The following is a 20367-nucleotide window of genomic DNA, read 5'->3' on the forward strand; positions in this document are numbered from 1 at the left end:
GGAAAGGGTTTCCATTTGAGACTCTGCCAAGAGACTTGAATGGCTCTTTGATAGTTATAGGAGGTGACTAACTATAAGTGCTGAGGATCATTTTCTGCCATCCACATACTTGTGTCCCAAGGAGCAAGGCTGGGCCATAGTTGCTTGCTGGGGTTCAGAAACAAAATGTTTAGAAGCTCCTCATGGTTGCCTTCCAGAATACCCCAGCCACGTCACTGGAAACTGTGGAAGAGCCCATATATCTCCAGATATGAGGGAAATTGAGATAGCAAGGAGCAGTTCATCCACACTTAGTAGAAAGTCATCATTCCATGCACAATCCTTCTGAGTCTCCATTTCCTATTTTCCACAAGCTAGAATCCTCCCTGCCTTCTCCACCTTCCTCCAAATTTCTTCTCCTTTTTCTCCTACTCCTCAAAACTCCCACATTCTCCTTAAAGTCCCTCCAACCCACTCCTCTGAACATCTTCCCCAACTTCCTTCCTCTTTGAAGCACTCAGCCAAAGATCTGGATTCTGTTCTGTCTGCTCTGGGACAATGTTAAAACAAAGTAAGGAGCTGCCGAAAAGTGCTATGCACACTCCAGTTTTCTCTAGGGAGTGGGTAGTTTCCTGACAATAGTTACTTGGCAATCACATTTCTTTGTTTAAAACTTGGCTAGGTTTAAAGGAGTTCCATGAAAGCTCTGAGCATTGCTTCAGGAAAGAAACAACAATAATAATAAACCCCCTCTACACAAAGGATCTCCTCTTTCCTCTCCCATCCCTCCCCCCAAACCTAGAGAAATCTGATGTAAAGTTACACAGCAGAATCTCAATTAAACAACCCAGTAGGAAAACAAATAACTCTTATAACATTAATTTGATGTAGATAATATTTTAAGGATTTTTTTACTGGATAATTTATGTTATGAAATGTTCAATATTAGGAATTGAGACTTGTAAGTGTGGTCAGCCCAACAAACTTTAGCAATTTCAAACATACATTAGAACACCCAATTTTAATGCTCTATTAATGTGGATCTGTAAAAGTGTTCAAATCACCAGGTTTTGAGGTTATTTACCACCTGGTAGCCTGGCTCTTTCCAGGCTCTTTCAATATATTTTAAGCACATCTCAGGCTTTTCATTGACATACTGATATTTCTAGTTTTATTCATTTATAGTCAAATATATTTACCCAGTTTAGGTTTTCCCTCAACTCTTGGGTGGAAAATTTGTAAACTCTTAAGTGTCAGACACAATCATCTCTCTCATATTATATTCTTCCTGTGATACATATAAAAATCGCTTTTGAAGCAATGGATTGCATTCAATTGCACAAAGTTTGACTAAAGCACCTGCTTTGCCAAGTTAGTAGTTTCCATGTTAGACAAAAATAGGTAATTAACTCAGTAATTCAATTTTAATGTTCATGTTGTACCCAAAAAACACTCTTGAACTTCTTCCTACAGGTAACCTGTTTAGTGATCCACTTTAACCAGAAAATTAACAATGTTTTGCTTTTATATTGCAGTTTTCTTACATGAGCACCATTTTACATAATTTATTAGTTAATACCTTTTTTCAACTGACTACATTAAATCAGTCAATCAATAAATCAATCAGTGGTATTTATTGAGCACTTACTGTGCACAGAACACTGTACTAAGCACTTGAGAGAGTAAATGAAGGAGTCTCATAATGTTTCAGAGTTGCCAAATACAGATTTCTGATCACAATCCCATTGGACCTATAACACTGTTAGCCACATGTAAGCCTCAACACAGTGTTGTGCAATAAGCTGAAATGAAACAGTAAGAGATCAACACCATTGAAATTAGGGGTCAGGTGAAGCAACAGGCCAGAGGTAAGCAGCCAGGAGATCAGTCAGTACCCAAGATACTCAGTGATTAAGTCATACAAAGCCAGGGAGAAGATGAAAAGCTAGAGATGTGTGAAGAGTTGTAATTCAAGAAGTAAGAATGAAGCATCTTTTCTAATAGGGCAGAAGCAGGATAAACTGCTCTCAGGAACTGTTTCTGCCAAGGCAATGCATTTGCCCTTTAATAGCCAAGGTATAACCCTTGAAACTCACCTCATTGTGAAAGATGAAGATACTCAAAAGATTGCAACATTAAATTATACTCCACAAGAGCACAGTTTTAAAGAGTAAAATAGATTTCAATCAGTTTAGTGGCATAACAAAAAGACCAAAATACATTAGCAGAGCCACAAGGAGGAAATTGGAGTACTGGAGAAATTCAACACATATATGCAAAGTTGTAATTTTTGAATTCAGATTAAAGAAAGATGGGAATATTTGAAGTTGAATCATGCCAGACTCAAGAAGCCTTTACTTAACCTAACAATAATCTATATGAAAACCACCAAACTTTAATAATCTGTGAAGAATTCTTGAGGTGTGCAAAATGTAAAAAAATGGAACTATTTTAGAATACAAGGAAAAATCTATTACAATATATTCTGAAGACCCTATCTTGAAGACCCTTCAGGTTTCCCACAGTGTGCAATCAAGATGGTATAATACTTATCAAAATTATATTTAACAGCATAAATAAATAAATATTTGCAAAATATTATACTTGAGATAATCTCCTAAATTGTCAAAAGGGCATCTAGCTAAAATGTGATTTTAGAAAATGGCAGAAACAAATTATGGTCATTTTTGTAGCTTATGGGTGTCTAGATGGCCAAGAGGAAGGTGACTGATAGGAAGGGAACTAAAGAAATAAAATACAATGAGGCAAGGCTGGATATGCAAATTTATAATGTACTTAGAGATTAGAACATAACATTTCATTCATTCATTCAATAGTATTTATTGAGCACTTACTATGTGCAGAGCACTGTACTAAGCGCTTGGAATGAACAAGTCGGCAACAGATAGAGACAGTCCCTGCCATTTGATGGGCTTACAGTCTAATCGGGGGAGACAGACAGACAAGAACAATGGCCATAAATAGAGTCAAGGGGAAGAACATCTCGTAAGAACAATGGCAACTAAATAGAATCAAGGCGATGTACATTTCATTAACAAAATAAATAGGGTAATGAAAATATATACAGTTGAACGGACGAGTACAGTGCTGAGGGGATGGGAAGGGAGAGGGGGAGGATCAGAGGGAAATGGGGGGAAAAGAGGGTTAAGCTGCAGAGAAGTGAAGGGGGGCAGTAGAGGGAGTAGAGGGAGAAAGGGAGCTCAGTCTGGGAAGGCCTCTTGGAGGAGGTGAGTTTTAAGTAGGGTTTTGAAGAGGGGAAAAGTATCAGTTCGGCAGAGGTGAGGAGGGAGGGCGTTCCAGGACCGCGGGAGGACGTGGCCCAGGGGTCAACGGCGGGATAGGCGAGACAGAGGGACGGTGAGGAGGTGGGCGGCAGAGGAGCGGAGCGTGCGGGGTGGGTGGTAGAAAAAGAGAAGGGAGGAGAGGTAGGAAGGGGCAAAGTGATGTAGAGCCTTGAAGCCTAGAGTGAGGAGTTAAGGCACAATGAAAACTTTTGCTTAAAGGAAGCAAAATAACATGTGGCTCTCCATTTTATTACTTTCTTACTTGAATTTGATTTGCGAGGGAATTGAGGCAGATGCCTTAATGTAATGATAGGGAGTAGTAGAGGAAACGGTATACAACTGAAGGGAGAAAAGGATGATGCTACTTAATGTTAGGGGCAATGGACAGAAAATTTCAAAATCTTGTAGAACTTATCTATTCTAGATTGAATTGGATCAATGGGTTAAGTGTTGAAGAGATCCAACAATGGTTACAAAAATAAACATAGATGTTGGAGATGGTGGAGCCTCCGAGGCAACATGGCTCGCTGAGTAGTTTGACAGGTAAGAGATCATATTTGTGACTTCTGTGATTTTTAGAACAGTAGAATTTGCTCCTGTGATAGGTATCCCAAGGAGTTTAACTCTCTGCCCCAAGGGATACTGTTCTTTTACAGATCCCAGGATTCCAGTAGTTATTCTGGGCTCTCAGAAAACATATGGACAGAACTGGAACCTTTCAATAGATCTTAGAGCTAACTGGGAAACCACCCCAGGTCCCCTGAATGTCCACCTGAAGCCAACCTGTGTGAGAGCAGTCCTTTCCTTACCACTTAACACCAGTGCAGGGACTCCCACACCACCACAGGTCCAACCTGAATCCTATCAATAGTTCCAGGTTCTCCCCTAAAATGTTTTGTGGCTTGGGGTCCAGCGGGTTAATCTGTCTTGCCAGAAAACAAGCTTTTACTGCCACAAAACCACAAATGGTCGGTTTGCTAGAACAGCAGATGTAATCACTTGTGCTTCCCCTTTCACCTCACTATTTAACTAATTCATCTTATTGCTGGAGTTACCCATCAGAGGAATTAATTTTGCTGCTCTCTGAGCCTCAGAAGTTATATACATGACCTCTTTCCTATCTAGCACTGAAGGCTAACCCTGACCACTTTGAGATAAGTAACCCTTGTCCTACTCTCTCCTTCTTGGCAAACATATCTTCCCCAAATAAGTACAAATGCATCCTCTGATTACCCCATTCTCACCTCACTCTCCTCTATTCTTGTTAACTTCAATCTCTATCAGCTCCTGTTGCTGATGTCACTGCCATTTCCATAGCCCCAGCCCTGAAATATCACCTTGGGATGCAAATTTGGACAGCTAAAGCCTGACCCTGTATGGCAGTAAGGGGAGAGAGTAAATCGTGGTGATGGCAGAGAGGAGAAGAAGGAGGAAGGGGAGGAGAAAGAGGAGATAGAGGGCAGAGGATAAACCTTGACCTTCTGCCTCCCACCCCTTCTTTCTTTTCCTCCACTGCTGCTGCATGCTCCCTTCATCATGCACAATCCAGCTTTGGCTCCTGAAATTTGCAACACTGGGAGACCATGACCTTTAGGTGCCTAAAGAACCATGGATCTTGGGATGGTTGAATTGACAACAGTAGCGAGAAGCATTGTGTTGAGCTAAGGAGGTTACTTCCCTTGGTGAATCTATGAAAATGGAGACATTCCACCATCACTTGGGGAGGAAATGACTTCCACCAAGTTGATGTGGAACGGCTCCTGGCCTTTCTAGCTGTGATCTGGAGCCTGAGGTGGATTTATGTATTCTGAAAACTACTTGAGGTCAGAGGGGTTTGACTGTCATCAGGATGCCTAATATTGGTTTCTGAGCAATTCACTGGGTAGAGGCTCTGGAAGCTTGACATTGTTGTACCTATAATAAAGAAGAACATTCAGGTCTTGGCTATACCACTCCAAAGTCAACTGACTTTTTTTAAATGGTATTTGTTAAGCACTTATTCTGTTCCAGGCACTATACTAAATGCTTGAGTAGATACAAAATAATCAGGTTGGACACAGTTCCTGTCCTATTGTATAGAGCTCACAATCTTAGCCTCATTTTACAGCTGAGGTAACAGAGATATTAAGTGACTTTCCCAAAGTCACACAGCAGACAAATGGAGGAACTATGATTAGAACCTGAAACCCAGGTCCGTGCTCTTTCCACTAGGCCACTATGTTTTTTGGTTTTTTTAACCCTTCTAGGATCTATGGACTGAGTGTGATTTAGAATGGGGTCATATTTTCCAAGCGTAAGGATACAGTTTTCTAGGACTGGTTTAGAGCCAATGTCCACAGCTCCTAGGGTAGGTCACCATTTACCAAGCTTTATATTGGCCATATAATTCCATAGGGACATCATGAGAGAGTAGGGCACATCATATATCTTTCCATTCTACTTGTTTCCCTTTCACTGCTGCAGTTCCATTTTGCATCATTTTGAACTATGATCCATTTTTGAGGTAAAGTCCTTCAAGATGACCAGATACATGGCATTACCTCATTACCTTCTCCATTATTTAAGTGGTTTAAACTACGATAAGCCTAGCAACAAGATGTGGGAGCTGGGGAAGCAGTAGCGCATGATGTTCCATAACTCCTGCTCCTGCCCCTCTGAAGTCACTGGTATTTTGCAGCACGGCCTAGTGGATAGGTGATAGGCCTGAGTCAAAAGGACCTGGGTTATAATCCCAGATCTGCCACTTGTCTGCTATGTGACATTGGACAAGTCACTTTATTTCTCTGAGCCTCCACTTATTTACCTCATCTGTAAAATGGGGATTATGACTGTGAGCCCTATGTGGGACAGACACTGTCCTCCAATCTGATTTGCTTGAATCCACCCCAGCACTTAATACAGTGCCAGGCACATATTGAGAACTTAACAAACACCTCAATTATTATTATTATTCCCTAGCCTCCTCTCTGTTTTCTGGAGAACCAGGGGCTTCTGGGCCAGGAATTATGGTAGTAGTGGTATGGAAAGCCACCCAAGGATCTGGGGTGAAGCACTGTGAGGCTTGAGGGGATATATGAGGTTTATTGATCAATTGCTTGGATTTTTCTCCAGGTTCCTGAGACAGATTATTTCAGATTGCACCACATAATTGGCATATATTCCAACAGAATCAGATCCCATCTGCAGGAAAGAGCAGATGAGTTCTGCTTCTACTGGGTGGAGCACATTCAGTTGGGGGGGCCCAGGCACATAATACAATCAGTGTGCTTGAGGCAAATCACACCACTGTGCTCCCACCCCTGTGTAGCCACTGCTGCTATTGCCCCACACCTAGCATAGTGGGATAATTTTTAATTGCTACTTGATAAGTGCTTACTCTGTGCCAAACACTATACTAAGCATTGATATAGTTACAAGATAATCAAGTCAGACACAGTACATGTTTCACAGTCTAAGGGAGAGGAAGAACAGATATTTAATGTCCATTTTACATATGATGAAACTGAGGCACAGAGATGTTAAGTGTCTTATAGAGGTCACACAGCAATGATAGAGCTGGGATTAGAACTCATGTCCACTGACTCAAGGCCAGGATTTTTCTACACTGCTTCATTATATGAGAAAGGGGTGCCTGTCCACTTTAGTTGGAATCTGAAGAAGGCTTGCCATGCTAGAATTTCAGGCCAGCACAGCTGCATGGCTAATGAAGTTAGGAAGAGAAATACTGTGAGGTTTACTGCCACAGGCTATTCAATCTATAGTCAACCTGGTCGGGCACTTAACCTTTGGAAAAAATAAAAGCAGCAGCAATCAGTAGATTCTCGTAAGTTTCATTGGCCTAGACTGACATTTCACAGAATAAAGCCTAGAATTTAGGTCACCTGTGCTTCTGCCTAAGCATGGAGACTATACCTAGAATCCCTAATATGGCCTATTAGAAAAAGCACCAGAGTCAGGAGGCCTGAGTTCTAATCCTGACTATACCAGGTGCCTGTAGTATGACTCTGGACAAGCAATTTAACTTCTCCCACTTAGACTGTAAGCCCTTAGTCCAGTAGGGACTGTGTCCAACTGATTATATCCCAGAGCTTAGTACAGTGCTTGGCAGAGAGTAAATACTTAGCAAATAGAGTAATTATCCAGGAAGCAGGAGTCTGGGAGAACAGATGAGATAAATCTGAAGCAAAGAGGATCCAAGCCAAATGTGTTAAGCATTTATTTTGAAGAATGTCATTTTATATTGCATGAAGTGAAACAGGTTCCAATTCATTTTCCTACTCTATGGCCCACCTGACTTGGAAATTGTTGATTAAAATGTTTTGTACTTGCCCAAAAAATAAGAATAGGTCAGTCTGTTCCATTCTGGACACTGGGAATTGTCTCTGTACTCTTCTGGACTAAGAGGCTAACTTTGCCTGGACACAAGTTAAATGTCAGGTTTAAAAGATACAATTATTAGTAGTTTGTTACATACTATGTGCCAAGCTTTGTTCTAAATGCTGAGATAGATATAAGTTGGACACAGGGCTCACTGTTTAAGCAGAAGGGAGAAAAGACATTTAATACCCATTAAGGGGGAAGAAACTGAGCCACAGAAGAGTTTAGTGACTTGCCTAAGATCACACAGAAAGTAATTGGAAGATGTGGGCTTAGAACCAACATCCTCTTAACTACTAGTCCCATGCTCTTTCCACTAAGCCATGCTGCTTCTCAGTGTGATAGAATACACATTTTGTCTTCTGGTCTTACAAATGTCTCACTGGTTAGCTAACTAAAACTCACAATTGAAAAAACCGTAGAACTGAACTGCAGAGCACACCCAACTTGCATTTGTTGCTATCAATGTGTCCTCATAGGAGCCTTCTGATTGACTCCAGAGCCTTGGACCTAGGATCTGTTGCTTGGGGTTGCTGGTAGTTCTGTGATTTCTTCCTGACTATGCTACTGACCTGGATGGACTCTGGGCACTTTCTTGGGACCTGCTGTAGTCCTGGGTCATGGATGGCAGTCAAGGCTAAGGGATGGCACAGTCCAAATTAAATCTGTTGCACAGGCTGTTGTGCAGAAAACAGATTTCCTTAGGTTAGGCTAAACCAAGCTAGTAACACATGTTCCAGAAACACCACCTAATTTCACAGTGCAATTCCTACTAACATTAGCCTATCCTTTCTGACTTTTACCTCTCTCCTCCTTCTCTTTCCCCAGTGACTATGTCATCTACTTCACTGAATAAAATTGAAAACATCAGCTATAAACTCCCCAAATTTCCCCACTTACCTTCCTAGTCCCAAGCTCTTCCTTCTATCTCATTCACTCTCTCAACCTTCCCAGCCTTCTCCAAGAGCTCCACACCTTTAAATTGCCAATTCCCTCCACCTGCACCTCCAGTCCCATTTCCTCACACCTAATTAAAGCACGTGCATCCTTTATTCTTCTCTCCTTGATTGCCATCTTTAGTTGCTCACTCTCTAATGACTCTTTCCCCTCCACCTTCAAATATGCCCACATAGTCCTTTTCATAAAATAACCATCCCTCAACCCCACAGCACTTTCCAGCTATTGCCCAATAACCCTCCTACTTATTACACTTGTTCAAACCTTTCAAATGAGTTGTGTGCTATCACTGCCTAAATTCCTTCTCCTCAAACTTTCTCCTGGATTCTGTGAAGTCCAGCTTCCAGTATCTTTCGTCTAATGAAACTCCTATCTCCAAGGTCACCACTGACTTCCTCCTTGCCAAATCTGACTTGATTCCATCATAATCTCACTTGCCATTTCAGCTGTCCTTAGCACTTTGGAACACCCCTTTTTCCTAGAAACACTATCAAACCTTTGTTTCCCTGACACTGTCCTCTCCTGGTTTTCTCCCTAATTCTTTTTCCTTTCTGATTTATTTCACTGGCTGCTGTTACCTTCCCCCAACTGTAGGAGGTCCCTTAAGGCTCAGTTCTGGATTCCCTTCTCTTTATACCCACTCTTTTTAGGAGCTCAGCAACTAAACCCTCATTTCCTCTACTCCCTCCCTGTCCTTTCTGTGGTGCCCTTGCACTTGGATCTGTACACATTAAGCACTAGATATACACCCACCCCACCCTCATCCTTACAGAACTGTTGTACATATTCATAATTTATTTTAATGTCTGTCTTCCTTTCTAGACTGTAATCTCTTTGTGGGCAGGGAACATGCTTGCAAATTCTGTTTTACTCTCCCAAGCACATATTACAGTGCTCTGAACACAGCAAGAATTTAATAAATACCACTGATGATTGTTCATTTGTTTTCGAAGTACCACATAATCCTTTTGCTGAACTCCCCACCTCCAGTCTCTTCCTTTTCCAATCCTTACTTCATTCTGCTGTCAAATCATTTTTTAAAAATAGTGCTGTGTGCACGTATCCCCACTGCTCAAAAACCTCCTATGGTTGCCCATCCATGTTCACATCAAGTTGTAAGGGACTGAATCAGTTTTCTCCCTAAATACCTATCCTTGTTTCTCTCCCACTTCAACCCAGCCCACTCACTTTACTTTTCTAATACCAATTTACTCACTGTGCCTTGCTTTTGTCTGTTCATGTTAACTCCCTGCCAGATTTTAATTTCTTTATAAGCAAGATCATATGCCCTTCCACTCTTGAACTCTTCCAAGCATTTTGTACAGTGCTCTGCACACAAAAAGCACTCAATCAATATGATAGGCTGATGTTTGATATTGGGTGTGGATTGTGCAGAATTAGAGCAAAGAATTACCACTAACAGTTTCAGAAAATACATTTATTTCAACTTGGATTTGACTGAATGGCTTTATTGTCCAATCTATATACTTTACCACCGGGAGAGTGAGTGATATTGACTCCTTGGAAATACACTATGACACATCATCCATCCAGGTATTTTGTCTCAGATAATGGAAACAGCACGCTTGTAGGAACTGTGTGATGGTTAACCTCCTCGACTTCTGTCCTAAAGTTTAGAGATGTGCCATTTAACATCCATAACCCTACCTTTGACATCTCTGACTTTTCCTTCAGAAACTCATTATGAGTGAGCATACAAAAATGGCAATATGGAGGTAGGAAATGCCATTATGGGTATTGCTCTATTTTATAGATTTTGGCTGCCTTCCTATGACCTTGTTGAGAGCTTAGTGCCACCTATGCCACCCTCTGCTCCAGGCCTCTTAAAGGGAACCGCATGGGTTCAGAGCCATGTCAAGGTTCTGGTTAAACAGGCTGTGTCATGCCCCAAACAAAGTCTTCTCTTCTTGGTCTTTCCAGAGCATTAGGATGGCCATTGATGCCACAGGAAAAAACAGTACACTCTTTATCTGCTGCTTATTCATTGTGGGAAAGTGTCCTAAGATGGCAAAATTGACTGCAAAATATTTCTAGCTCCTGACAATAATGATAATGGTGTTTGTTTAGCGCTTACTATGTGCCACACATTGTTCTAAGCCCTGGGGAGGGGAATACAAGGTAATCAGTTGTCTCACATGGGGCTCACAATCTTAATCTCCATTTTACAGATGAGGTATCTGAGTCACAGAGAAGTTGAGTGACTTGCCCAAAATCACACAGCCAGGCAAGTGGCAGAGCTGGGATTAGAACCCATGGCCTCTGACTCCAAACCTCGGGCTCTTTCCACTGAACCACGTTGCTTCCCTGCTCACTGTGGGCAGGGAATGTGTCTGCCATGATGTTGTGGGGCACTCTCCCAAGTGCTTGGTACAGTGCCCTGCATACAGTAAGCACTGAAAAAATACAATTGACTGATTGATAGGGACAAGATTAGTAACACTATTTTTGAAAATTGGTCATTTAAATGTACTCTTTAATATTTTGGAAATGAATATTAATATTTAATTTAATAAAAATTAATATTTTCCAAAATATTAAAAGAATGACTGTTTTATTTTAGGCCACATCATAAAAAGGAATCAATAAATAATGGGCATTCTGCCTGCCCTAAGAGAACGTATGCTGAGTTGATGGAAGTAGTAATTTGACAAAAACTCACCACATGGAAACTTTGATCTGTACTGTGTTAAATTTCACAGGTCCTGACAAGATATTCTTCTAGGCAGTATAACCACAACAATAATAGGCAAAACAGTTGCTGTCATGACCTTCTTATTAGAGGACTATTTATTTACTCTTTTTTCCAAATTCAATTTGCTCTCCTGGAAAAATTCCTGGAACATACCATGGAGTCCTACAAAACTATATATGTTAGCTTTTCCTCCTGAAATCAATGCTACTCATTAGAATGAGACTGCTTGTCTATCCTCCTTCTAGCACGAAAATTAAATCTTTTAATTGAACTATCTTCAAATTATTATTATCTCTAATTATAATAATAGTATTTTTAAAGCATTTACTATGTGCCAAGCACTGTATTAATACACTAAAATCAGATTTGACACAGTCTTAATCCCATGTTGAGCTCACAGTCTAAATAGAAGGGGGAATAGTTGTTTTATCCCCATTATACAGATGAAGAAATTGAACAAGGAAATTCACAGACTTGCCCAAGGTCACACAGCAGGCAAGTGGAGGAGCTAGGATTTGAACTCAGGCCCCAGATTCCCAGGCCTAGACTCTGCCAGTAGCCTACCTCTGAAGTCCAAGTTTCCTGTGGCAGCAGTGACAACATTCCACAAAATTATTTATGCAGTCTTTTTTTCATGTTTGGTGGTAAATTTTATCACTGTGAAAATTCTATCCACGTGAATAGGTGGGCTCCAAAAGACCAGTGGATGTTGGGTACTTTGTTCCCATGAAGATGGTCTTCTGCAGTACGTTTGCATTATTATTTATAGTGATTAGTTTCATTTCTCATTCTAATTCTCAGCATCCTAGTCATCTCAAGAACTCCACTTATTCCTGATTGCTCTATGAAAGGCTGATCTGCCTTGCTGTTTGCGTATGACGCAGAAAAAAGTTTGACATGTTTACACATTTTGGATTGAAGGCTTTTGAAGAATTAAGGAACATTTCCATTTCATGGACATTCCCTTTACCCCAGGAGTGTGATGGTGTTAAGTACAGTGCAAAATATTATATTAAGTACTGGGAAAAAGTTCATGGATGAAAATTAGACAAAGTCTCTGGTCCCCAAGGGGCTCCCATTTTAAGAATAAGTGTGGGGGAGTTGGTGACCGGAAAACAAGGTAAGGTGCAACACCAAAAAAACCCAGAAAAATAACAATGCAGACAAAGGCAAGAATAAATATAAGAGAAGTTACAGCTTCATATGCTTCTCACCATTCAAGCAGGGTGTTTAGAGACCAGCAGTTACAACAGTCACCAGGGAAAGAACCTCCAACCCTAAAATTTCAGTGGGGGTAGTATTTCTTCGTCCTTGACCTGTTATGGTGGAAAGGAAAGGACAGGGTCTAATACGAAGGGGAATGGCCGCTGCAGAATGTCTTTTGGGTAAGGGGAGGACCTTGCATACTCCACTATCAGAGAGCCATGAGGCCTTGGGCTGCTGCTTGTTTTCAACCTGCTGCAGCAGAGATTAGTAGCGGTAGCAGTAATAGTAGTAGTAGTGGAGGTGGTAGTAGCATTTATTGTGCACCCACTTGATGCAGTGCACTGTACTGGGCACTTGAGAAGTACAGAATAAAAAAGCAGTGCATTCCTGCCCTAGAGGAGTCTAACTGTGAGGGATGAGGGAAACAAACTAAGTTATTTACAGCCAGAGTGGTCAAAATGAATGCAGAGAGCAGATTTCTGAACATGAACTCTTGGGTAGGGCTTGTGTCCAACACCACTATTGTATTTCACTCTCCCAAACACTTAGTACAGTGCTCTGCATCCAGTAAGCGCTCCATAAATGCCATTGATTGATGGATTGATGAATGCTAAGGAGGGTGTAAATAGAGATATCAGTTAGCTGTCCCATTAATGAGCCTATATGGGACTTTGTTTCGACCTCAATCATATTTATTGAGCGCTTACTGGGTGCAGAGCACTGTACTAAGCGCTTGGGAGAGTACAGTTAAAAAATAAGCAGACACATTCCCTGCCCGCAATGTGCTTGGGATTTCTTACTCTTCTATATAGAGGGATTTTTTTTTTCTGAAGAAAGAAGACAATGTAGTAAATATGTTTAACAATACAAATACTGACTTGTAATATCTATATATTTTTTTCAAGAGCAGCCAGGAGTAGCATTTATAAAATTATATCCCTTTTCAAATCTACATTGCCTTTGGATTGTTATATTTTGCAGGAAAGTCAGACTGAGACCACAGAAGTGAAATGTAATCATAAGCAAGCATTACTCTTTTTCTGCTCTATGTGATTTTAATTCTCCCGGATTCTTTCCCCAAAGTGAATATGCTATTTTAAGCATAATACATTATAACAGATACATTATTTTTAATTTTTGCATAATTAAAGTCAGAAAGCATCTATTGGAAAATTACCAGTTCCCCAATCCCTCAAACATATAGAAAGGTACAATGCTGTATAGACATTTTTATACCTTCTTTTTAAGAAAAAAATTCTACTGAACATGAGCTTGAAGATATATAATCATTTAAGAGGGACAAATTGCAGTTTTGAGAAGAGAGAGATCGCATATATACCTTGAGAATTAACATTCTGTGGAATTTCCAGCTTGAGATCATTTTTCTACCTTCTTGTAAATTACATTTAATATAATAATAGTAACAATTGTTGAAGTATTAGCAGATGCTGTGTGATCTTGGGCAAGTCACTTAACTCCTTTGGGTCTCAGTTACCTCATCTGTAAAATGGGGATTAAGAGTGTGAGCCCCATGTGGGACAGGGACTGTATCCAACCTGATTAACTTGTATCTACCCCACAGTTTATTACAATGTTTGACACAAAGTAAGTGCTTTACAAGTACTATAATTATTAGCATTATTATAGTAGTAGTACTAGCAGTAGTCATTATCATAGCAGTAGTAATCGTAGTAGTAGAATTTACTAGGTGTTTACTGGACATAGAGCACTGAATTAGTTCTGGGAACTACAGATGAGAATTAGACATGGTCCCTGGCCTCCAAAGGAGTTCACGATCTAAAAATTAATGGGAAAATGGGAGAGATACAAAAATATAGACACATAAGGGAAAATTGAAAAGAATAAAACCCCAAATACCTATAAACAACCATGAAAAATACAGGAAGAGCAATAAGGTTCTGGGATTAGGGGGGCAGAATCTCAGCCTTTTCACAACTCAGGGTCCCGTAGGCAGAGGACCTGCCTCCACCACAGCCACAGCCACGACCACAACCATAGCAGGGGTGAAAGTAAAACCATCTTCTTCCTGGAATACCACCACTGCCACCACTGACACAGACAAGTGTCATGTTCTTTGCTTATGAGGAGCTTACTCTGTAATGGGGAACAGACATAAAAATATTTACAAAGAGAGTCATTAAAATACAGAACTGAATGTCCAAAAATGGCATATAGAAAAACAGCATAAAAACAGCATCAAAAACCAAAATAGCAATAACAGTGTGGTCTTCGGGCTCCCTACAGTCCTAGGCCTTAGCCATGTTATGTCTAAACCAACACAGTCTTTCCCAAATTCTAAACATGTGGTAGGTGTGCGTACAGTCAGCTCTCTCTTGCGACCAGTGTTCAGACAGTTCTATTCCTCTCGAAAGTGACAGTGCCTGGATTCTCCAATTTTGATGGTCTGGATTAGCGGATTCCCTGCTCCTAGAGGAAACAAAGGCCCCAAACCTGAGTAAAGACAGTAGTAAGCCCAGCCTCTTCTTTCCATGGCTAACATTAAACACCTTTAGCTACAATAATAGAGGGTGGCTGACCTCTCTCCATTGTTCTAAGCTGCGAAACCTTGTTTAAGGAGCAGGAACATGGGTTTAGGAGTTCTGTGGCTAGTGTCAGGAATGGGGCCAGAGCTTGAACTGAGTATCCTCTAGACGGTAACCTCCTTGTGGGCTGGAAACATGTCTGCTAACTCTGTTATATTGTATTCTCCCAAGTGATTACTCAGCTTTCTCCATGGAGTTAGCATTCAATAAATATACTTGATTGTTCGAGTGTTGGAGCTCCACACATCATCACCAGCAGCATTTATTTATTGAGGACCACCTGTGTGTAGAGCACTGTACTAAACACTTGATCATAGAACAACATAACCGGGTTCCTGCCCTTGAGGATTTTACAATTTTAATGATTGTAAGCCACTGGGCCTCACTTTTCTTTCCTGTTCTTGTCTTATCCATAATGGATGGTCAGGTTACTGGGCATTTGCTTAAGCATCCGATGGAGAAGATCGAACCCTGGTGGAGAGGGAAAAATCAAGTTGCTGGGGTTTTTTTTTATTAAGAGAACCAGATGGAATGGACCGTGAATAGAAAATGGAGTAGAATACATTGGGAGTGATAGGAGGGTTTATTTTTTCAATAGTGTTTTGGAGGGAGATTCACTCACATAATTCTAAATGTCTTTTTCTTGTGAAAAATGTGCCTTTTGTGGCTTTAAAAGGAACTGAACTACTGGGTTTTGGGTTTCAAGCAAGTGCTTTGAGACTCTGATTGCTACCATGCCTTTGTATCCTTCAGAGCTAAAAGGCCCTGGAGAACCTAAGGCTTTAAGTCCCCTTTCCTCAAATCTACAGGTACTGGTGATAGGACTGATCTGGGTCTACATAGGCTTGCTTTGTTAGTATTTGACAATAAGACCATAAAAACAGCATGCAAAATGAGCACAGGGATAAATACAATAATAAAATGCAATCAAAGCCATAAGGTGCTGTAGTTAGAAGAGCAGAGTTTTGGCAGTCTCACGACTTAGAGTTTAATAGTCACAGCTGCGGCCTGCCCAGTGTTCTTCCATTTTGTGGAAGTGGCCTGCCACTGATGCTTCTGCCCTTCTGGCTGGTATGAACCAAGGCAGAATGGGATCGAAGCCCTGGGATGATACTGGGTTTATACATTAAAAATACCCCACAAGTTTTATGGGGCCTTGAAAACTCAGAGCCATCACATCCCAGTGTGCTCTGGCATTGGCAGGGGATCTCCCAGGCCCCAAACAGTCCCTCTCTACCTGCAGTCATCAAGGAGCCCCATCCTGTTGGGAACTGTGGGAAGTGAACGTTGACAGACTGCAGCTGTTTGAAACTAAGATCTGGGTTTGGAGCAGGGAAGATGAGTAGAACTGCTGCCTCCAAGGACTGTTTACTTGTTCAGTTGTCTGTATATTCCCCTTGCTTGTGATTATTGCTTTCTAAGTGGTCCTATTATCTGGGTCCTTTTTATCATTTATTTCTTTTTCTCTAAGTGTCTGTGTTCCCCATCTGAGTCTGTGAGCTCCCTGTGTGGCAGGTACCTGTGTTTGAATATGCTATTTAGCATCGTATAATGCTTAGCACAGAACAATTATCCGACTAGTACTACTACTTCTGCTACTATTACCATCACTATTCCTATTATGCACTTAAGTTTGAACACCCTCTGCTCTTTGATACTCACCCCATCATCACCCCAACAGCGCTTATGTAAGCATTCTTATATTCTGCTGTTTCCCCTACCTGTAATTTATTTGTCTGTCTATCCACTAGACAGGGGTAGGGCAGGGATCATTTCCACTAACTCTATAGTCCAAGTACTTAGTACAGTGGCCTTCACACAGTAAGCACTCAATAAATACTATTGCTTGACTAATTATTTCTACAGAGGTGCAACAGGGAGTTCAATCTTGTTGGAGGATATGCTCCTAAGAAAGGACACTGTGACTGAGACTGGGTGGAAAAATAGGAGAGAATAACAAGTGGGCATAGGAAGGAGGGAGTAGAGTTTGAGGTGAATCCCACCAATTTATGACTTGTTCCAGGAAAGACATTTGTTTTGCCCCAAACTCCAGGAATCTCCAAGGACATAGGTGGCAACAGAGGACCAACATTTCTGCAGGTGGTTCTAGGATGGGTAGCCCCTATTTTGAGTGGGCTGCAATTCAGCTCCTTTTTTTTTCTCTCAGGTCAGTCTGAGATAGGATTAGATTAGGATTGCGCACAAGTGCTGTAAAAGGAATAACTAATTCTATTGCCTTACTCTGCATACAGTAAGCACTCATTAAAGACAACTTACTTTTCACTAACCAGTTTTCCACCCAGTTTTCCCATAATAGTGGGGCTATTTTATTGCAGAACCCTGCCCTAAATAGGACTATTCCCTTATTTCCTCCCCTTATTCACTCTCCCCTCTGCATCCCTTATTCACTTGGATCTGTACCCCTTAAACACTTCAATACTCACCCCATTTCCAGCCCCTCATCTGTAATTTATTTTAATGTCTCTCTCTTCCTCTAGATTGTAAGCTCTTGTGGGCAGAGATCACATCTATCCCTACTCTTTTATAACATTTATGGTATTTGTTAAGCACTTATTATGTGCCAAGTACTGTTCTAAAAGCTTGGGAAGGCTCAGTGGAAAGAGCGTGGGCTTTGGAGTCAGAGTTCATGGGTTCGAATCCCGGCTCTGCCACTTGTCAGCTGTGTGACTGAGGGCAAGTCACTTAAGTTCTCTGTGCCTCAGTTATCTCATCTGTAAAATGGGGATTAAGACTGTGAGCCCCACGTGGGACAACCTGATTCCCCCATGTCTACCCCAGCGCTTAGAACAGTGCTCTGTACATAGTGAGCGCTTAACAAATACCAACATTATTATTATTATTATACAAGGTTGTCCCATGTGGGACTAACAGTTTTAATCCCCATTTTACAGATGAGGTAACTTAGGCTCAGAGATGTTAAGTAGCTTTTCCCGTTCACACAGCAGATAAGTGGCAGAGCCAGGATGTTGAATCCTTCGAAGTGCTGAGTATAGTGTGCTGCACACAGTAAATATTTTAAAAATACCACTGATTGATTGATTGAACTCATTTTTTCATTTTTTCTTTTTTTCATTTTTTCTTTTTTTAGTGTCTGACTGCCCTTCTAGACTCTAGTGTCTGACTGCCCTTCTAGACTCTATGCTTTTCATTTCAATGTTGTACATGACTACCAACTCTGTTGTGATGTTCTCTTCCAGTCAATCAATCAATCATATTTATTGCATGTTAACCATGTGCATCGTACAAAGTGCTGGGAAGATTATAATGCAATAGAGTGGTAGATATGTGCCTCTTTTAATCTCTGAAAGTTCGGATGGGAAAACCCTATGCAGGTGGTATCAAAACTGGCACAGGACCAGCATGGCATGTCGCAAGACCGGGGTGTGGTTTGGGGATCAGATAACCCTGGCTGCACCATGATCAGCTCCACTTAACCGGTGTCCCAGAGGAAGAAAAACACGTTACCCATCCATCACTCACTGCTGTTATTCAAGCTGGGATCAGTCAATCAATCAATGGAATTTACTGAATACTTAGTACGTGCAGATCACTGAACTAAGAGCTTGGGAGAGTACAATACAACAAAACCAGCAGTCACGTTCCCTGATGTCTGTCAGTGTTGGCCAGAATATCATCCATGGTGGCCAGCAGAGCCTCACTTCTCTACACCTCGAAAACCGAATATTAGTGTTGGTGTCTGGGTTTTTTTTTTAACTCCAAAAGTCTTAACAGAGTTGAGGGAGCATTCCATGTCGTGAAATTTCTAAAGGGCCCTGAATTTTATTTTTCTTTCAGAAAAAACATTTTATGTAGTACCAGATAAGACCACGAGATGGCAGCAGAGGGTAGGGACGGAATGCAGCTTGCAAACTAGATTTAAATAGAAGTGAAAATTGGAAAGCTGTTTCTGGAAATGAAGTTTTTTTTCCGTAAGCAAAACTATGTATTCACTAACAGTTCTTGGGTAAAGGGGAAGTTCTGGGGAACATTTATTTCAGGCTACAGAGAGGGAAAGAAAATACTTGTCGACAGACTCTTCAAGTATAAACTATGGTAGTAATAATAGCAATTGTAATTATGGGTTCTGTTAAGCAGGAAGGTCACTTAATTGAGAGATGCTTGAGAGAGATCACCCTAGTTGGAGGAAATCTCTTGATCAGTTAAAACTGTTTTTTATTTAGATGGAATCTCAAGTGACACCAGCTATAACTTCAGCTACAACAATTGGCAATTAAAAGGAGTTTGGTAGGGTAAAGTTCAACGTGGCTAGGAGACTACTGCTGCTGACAGTGATCAGCCCAACACAACGCTGTATAACCTTGAATGGTAGAATATGGAGCACAAGTGGACCTACAAATGGCCAGTAGCCTGATGCAGACCGTATCAGGACGGATGCCATAATCCGTCCTGGCCAGGAAAAAGAGTGGAAAGTCATAGCCATGACCAGTCTGCCTTCAAGAGTGGATAAGGGAAGGGCCATTGTTCTGGACTCCCAGCTAACTGACCTCAGAAGTCATTAAAAGGCCAGCCACAGGCATGCCCATGGGGGGAAGGGACACATAAGAACCTCAAGGGTCAGAGTCAGCCCTGGGGAAGATATCAGTGACCGGATAAATGGATTTTAGGAAGAGGCATACTCCTCTGAGTCACCCAGCTGTGGCCCTAAGATCAGACTGAGTGAAATGGAAGATCTCATCTCCGATTAGGCCCTCATTTTCCCTTCTCCCATTTCCTTCTGTGTTGCCCTTGCACTTGGATTTGCACTCTTTATATGCACCCCTTCTTCAGCCCCCACCTAACTGTGGGGGTCCCTCAAGGTTCAGTTCTGCATTCCCTTCTATTCTGCATCTATCTATACCCACTCCTTTGGAGAATTCATTCACTTCCATGGCCTCAACTAACACCTCTATGTGGATGATACCCAAATCTATATCTCCAGCCCTGATTTCTCTCCCTCTCTGCAGTCTTGCATCTCTTCTGCCTTCAAGACATCTCTACTTGAATGTCCTCCTGTCACTTCAAACTTAACATGTCCAAAACAGAACTCCTTATCTTCCTACCCAAGGCCTGTCCTCCCCCTGACTTTCCCATCACTGTAGATGGCATCACCATCCGTCCTGTATCACAAGCCAGCAATCTTGGCATTATCCTTGACTCCTCTCTCTCATTCAGTCCATATATTCAATCCATCACTAAATCCTGTCCGTCCTACATTTAGAACACCGTTAAAATCCACCCTTTCCTC

At 41.3% G+C, this 20367-nt stretch overlaps 1 long non-coding RNA gene across 4 annotated transcripts in view; it reads right to left on the minus strand.

Annotated features, from left to right (window-relative positions):
- Window positions 1-14107: 14107 nt before the first annotated feature.
- The window catches only part of LOC103170346, a 62486-nt gene continuing 56226 nt past the window's right edge, over window positions 14108-20367 (minus strand). For all 4 annotated transcript variants that reach the window (XR_486108.3, XR_003762568.1, XR_003762567.1 and 1 more), the window contains one exon: window positions 14108-14652. This is a non-coding gene — a long non-coding RNA (uncharacterized LOC103170346). The remainder of the gene's footprint in view (window positions 14653-20367) is intronic.

This window comes from Ornithorhynchus anatinus, chromosome 10 (genome assembly GCF_004115215.2).
Source record: "Ornithorhynchus anatinus isolate Pmale09 chromosome 10, mOrnAna1.pri.v4, whole genome shotgun sequence".
Taxonomy (NCBI): Eukaryota; Metazoa; Chordata; class Mammalia; order Monotremata; family Ornithorhynchidae; genus Ornithorhynchus; species Ornithorhynchus anatinus.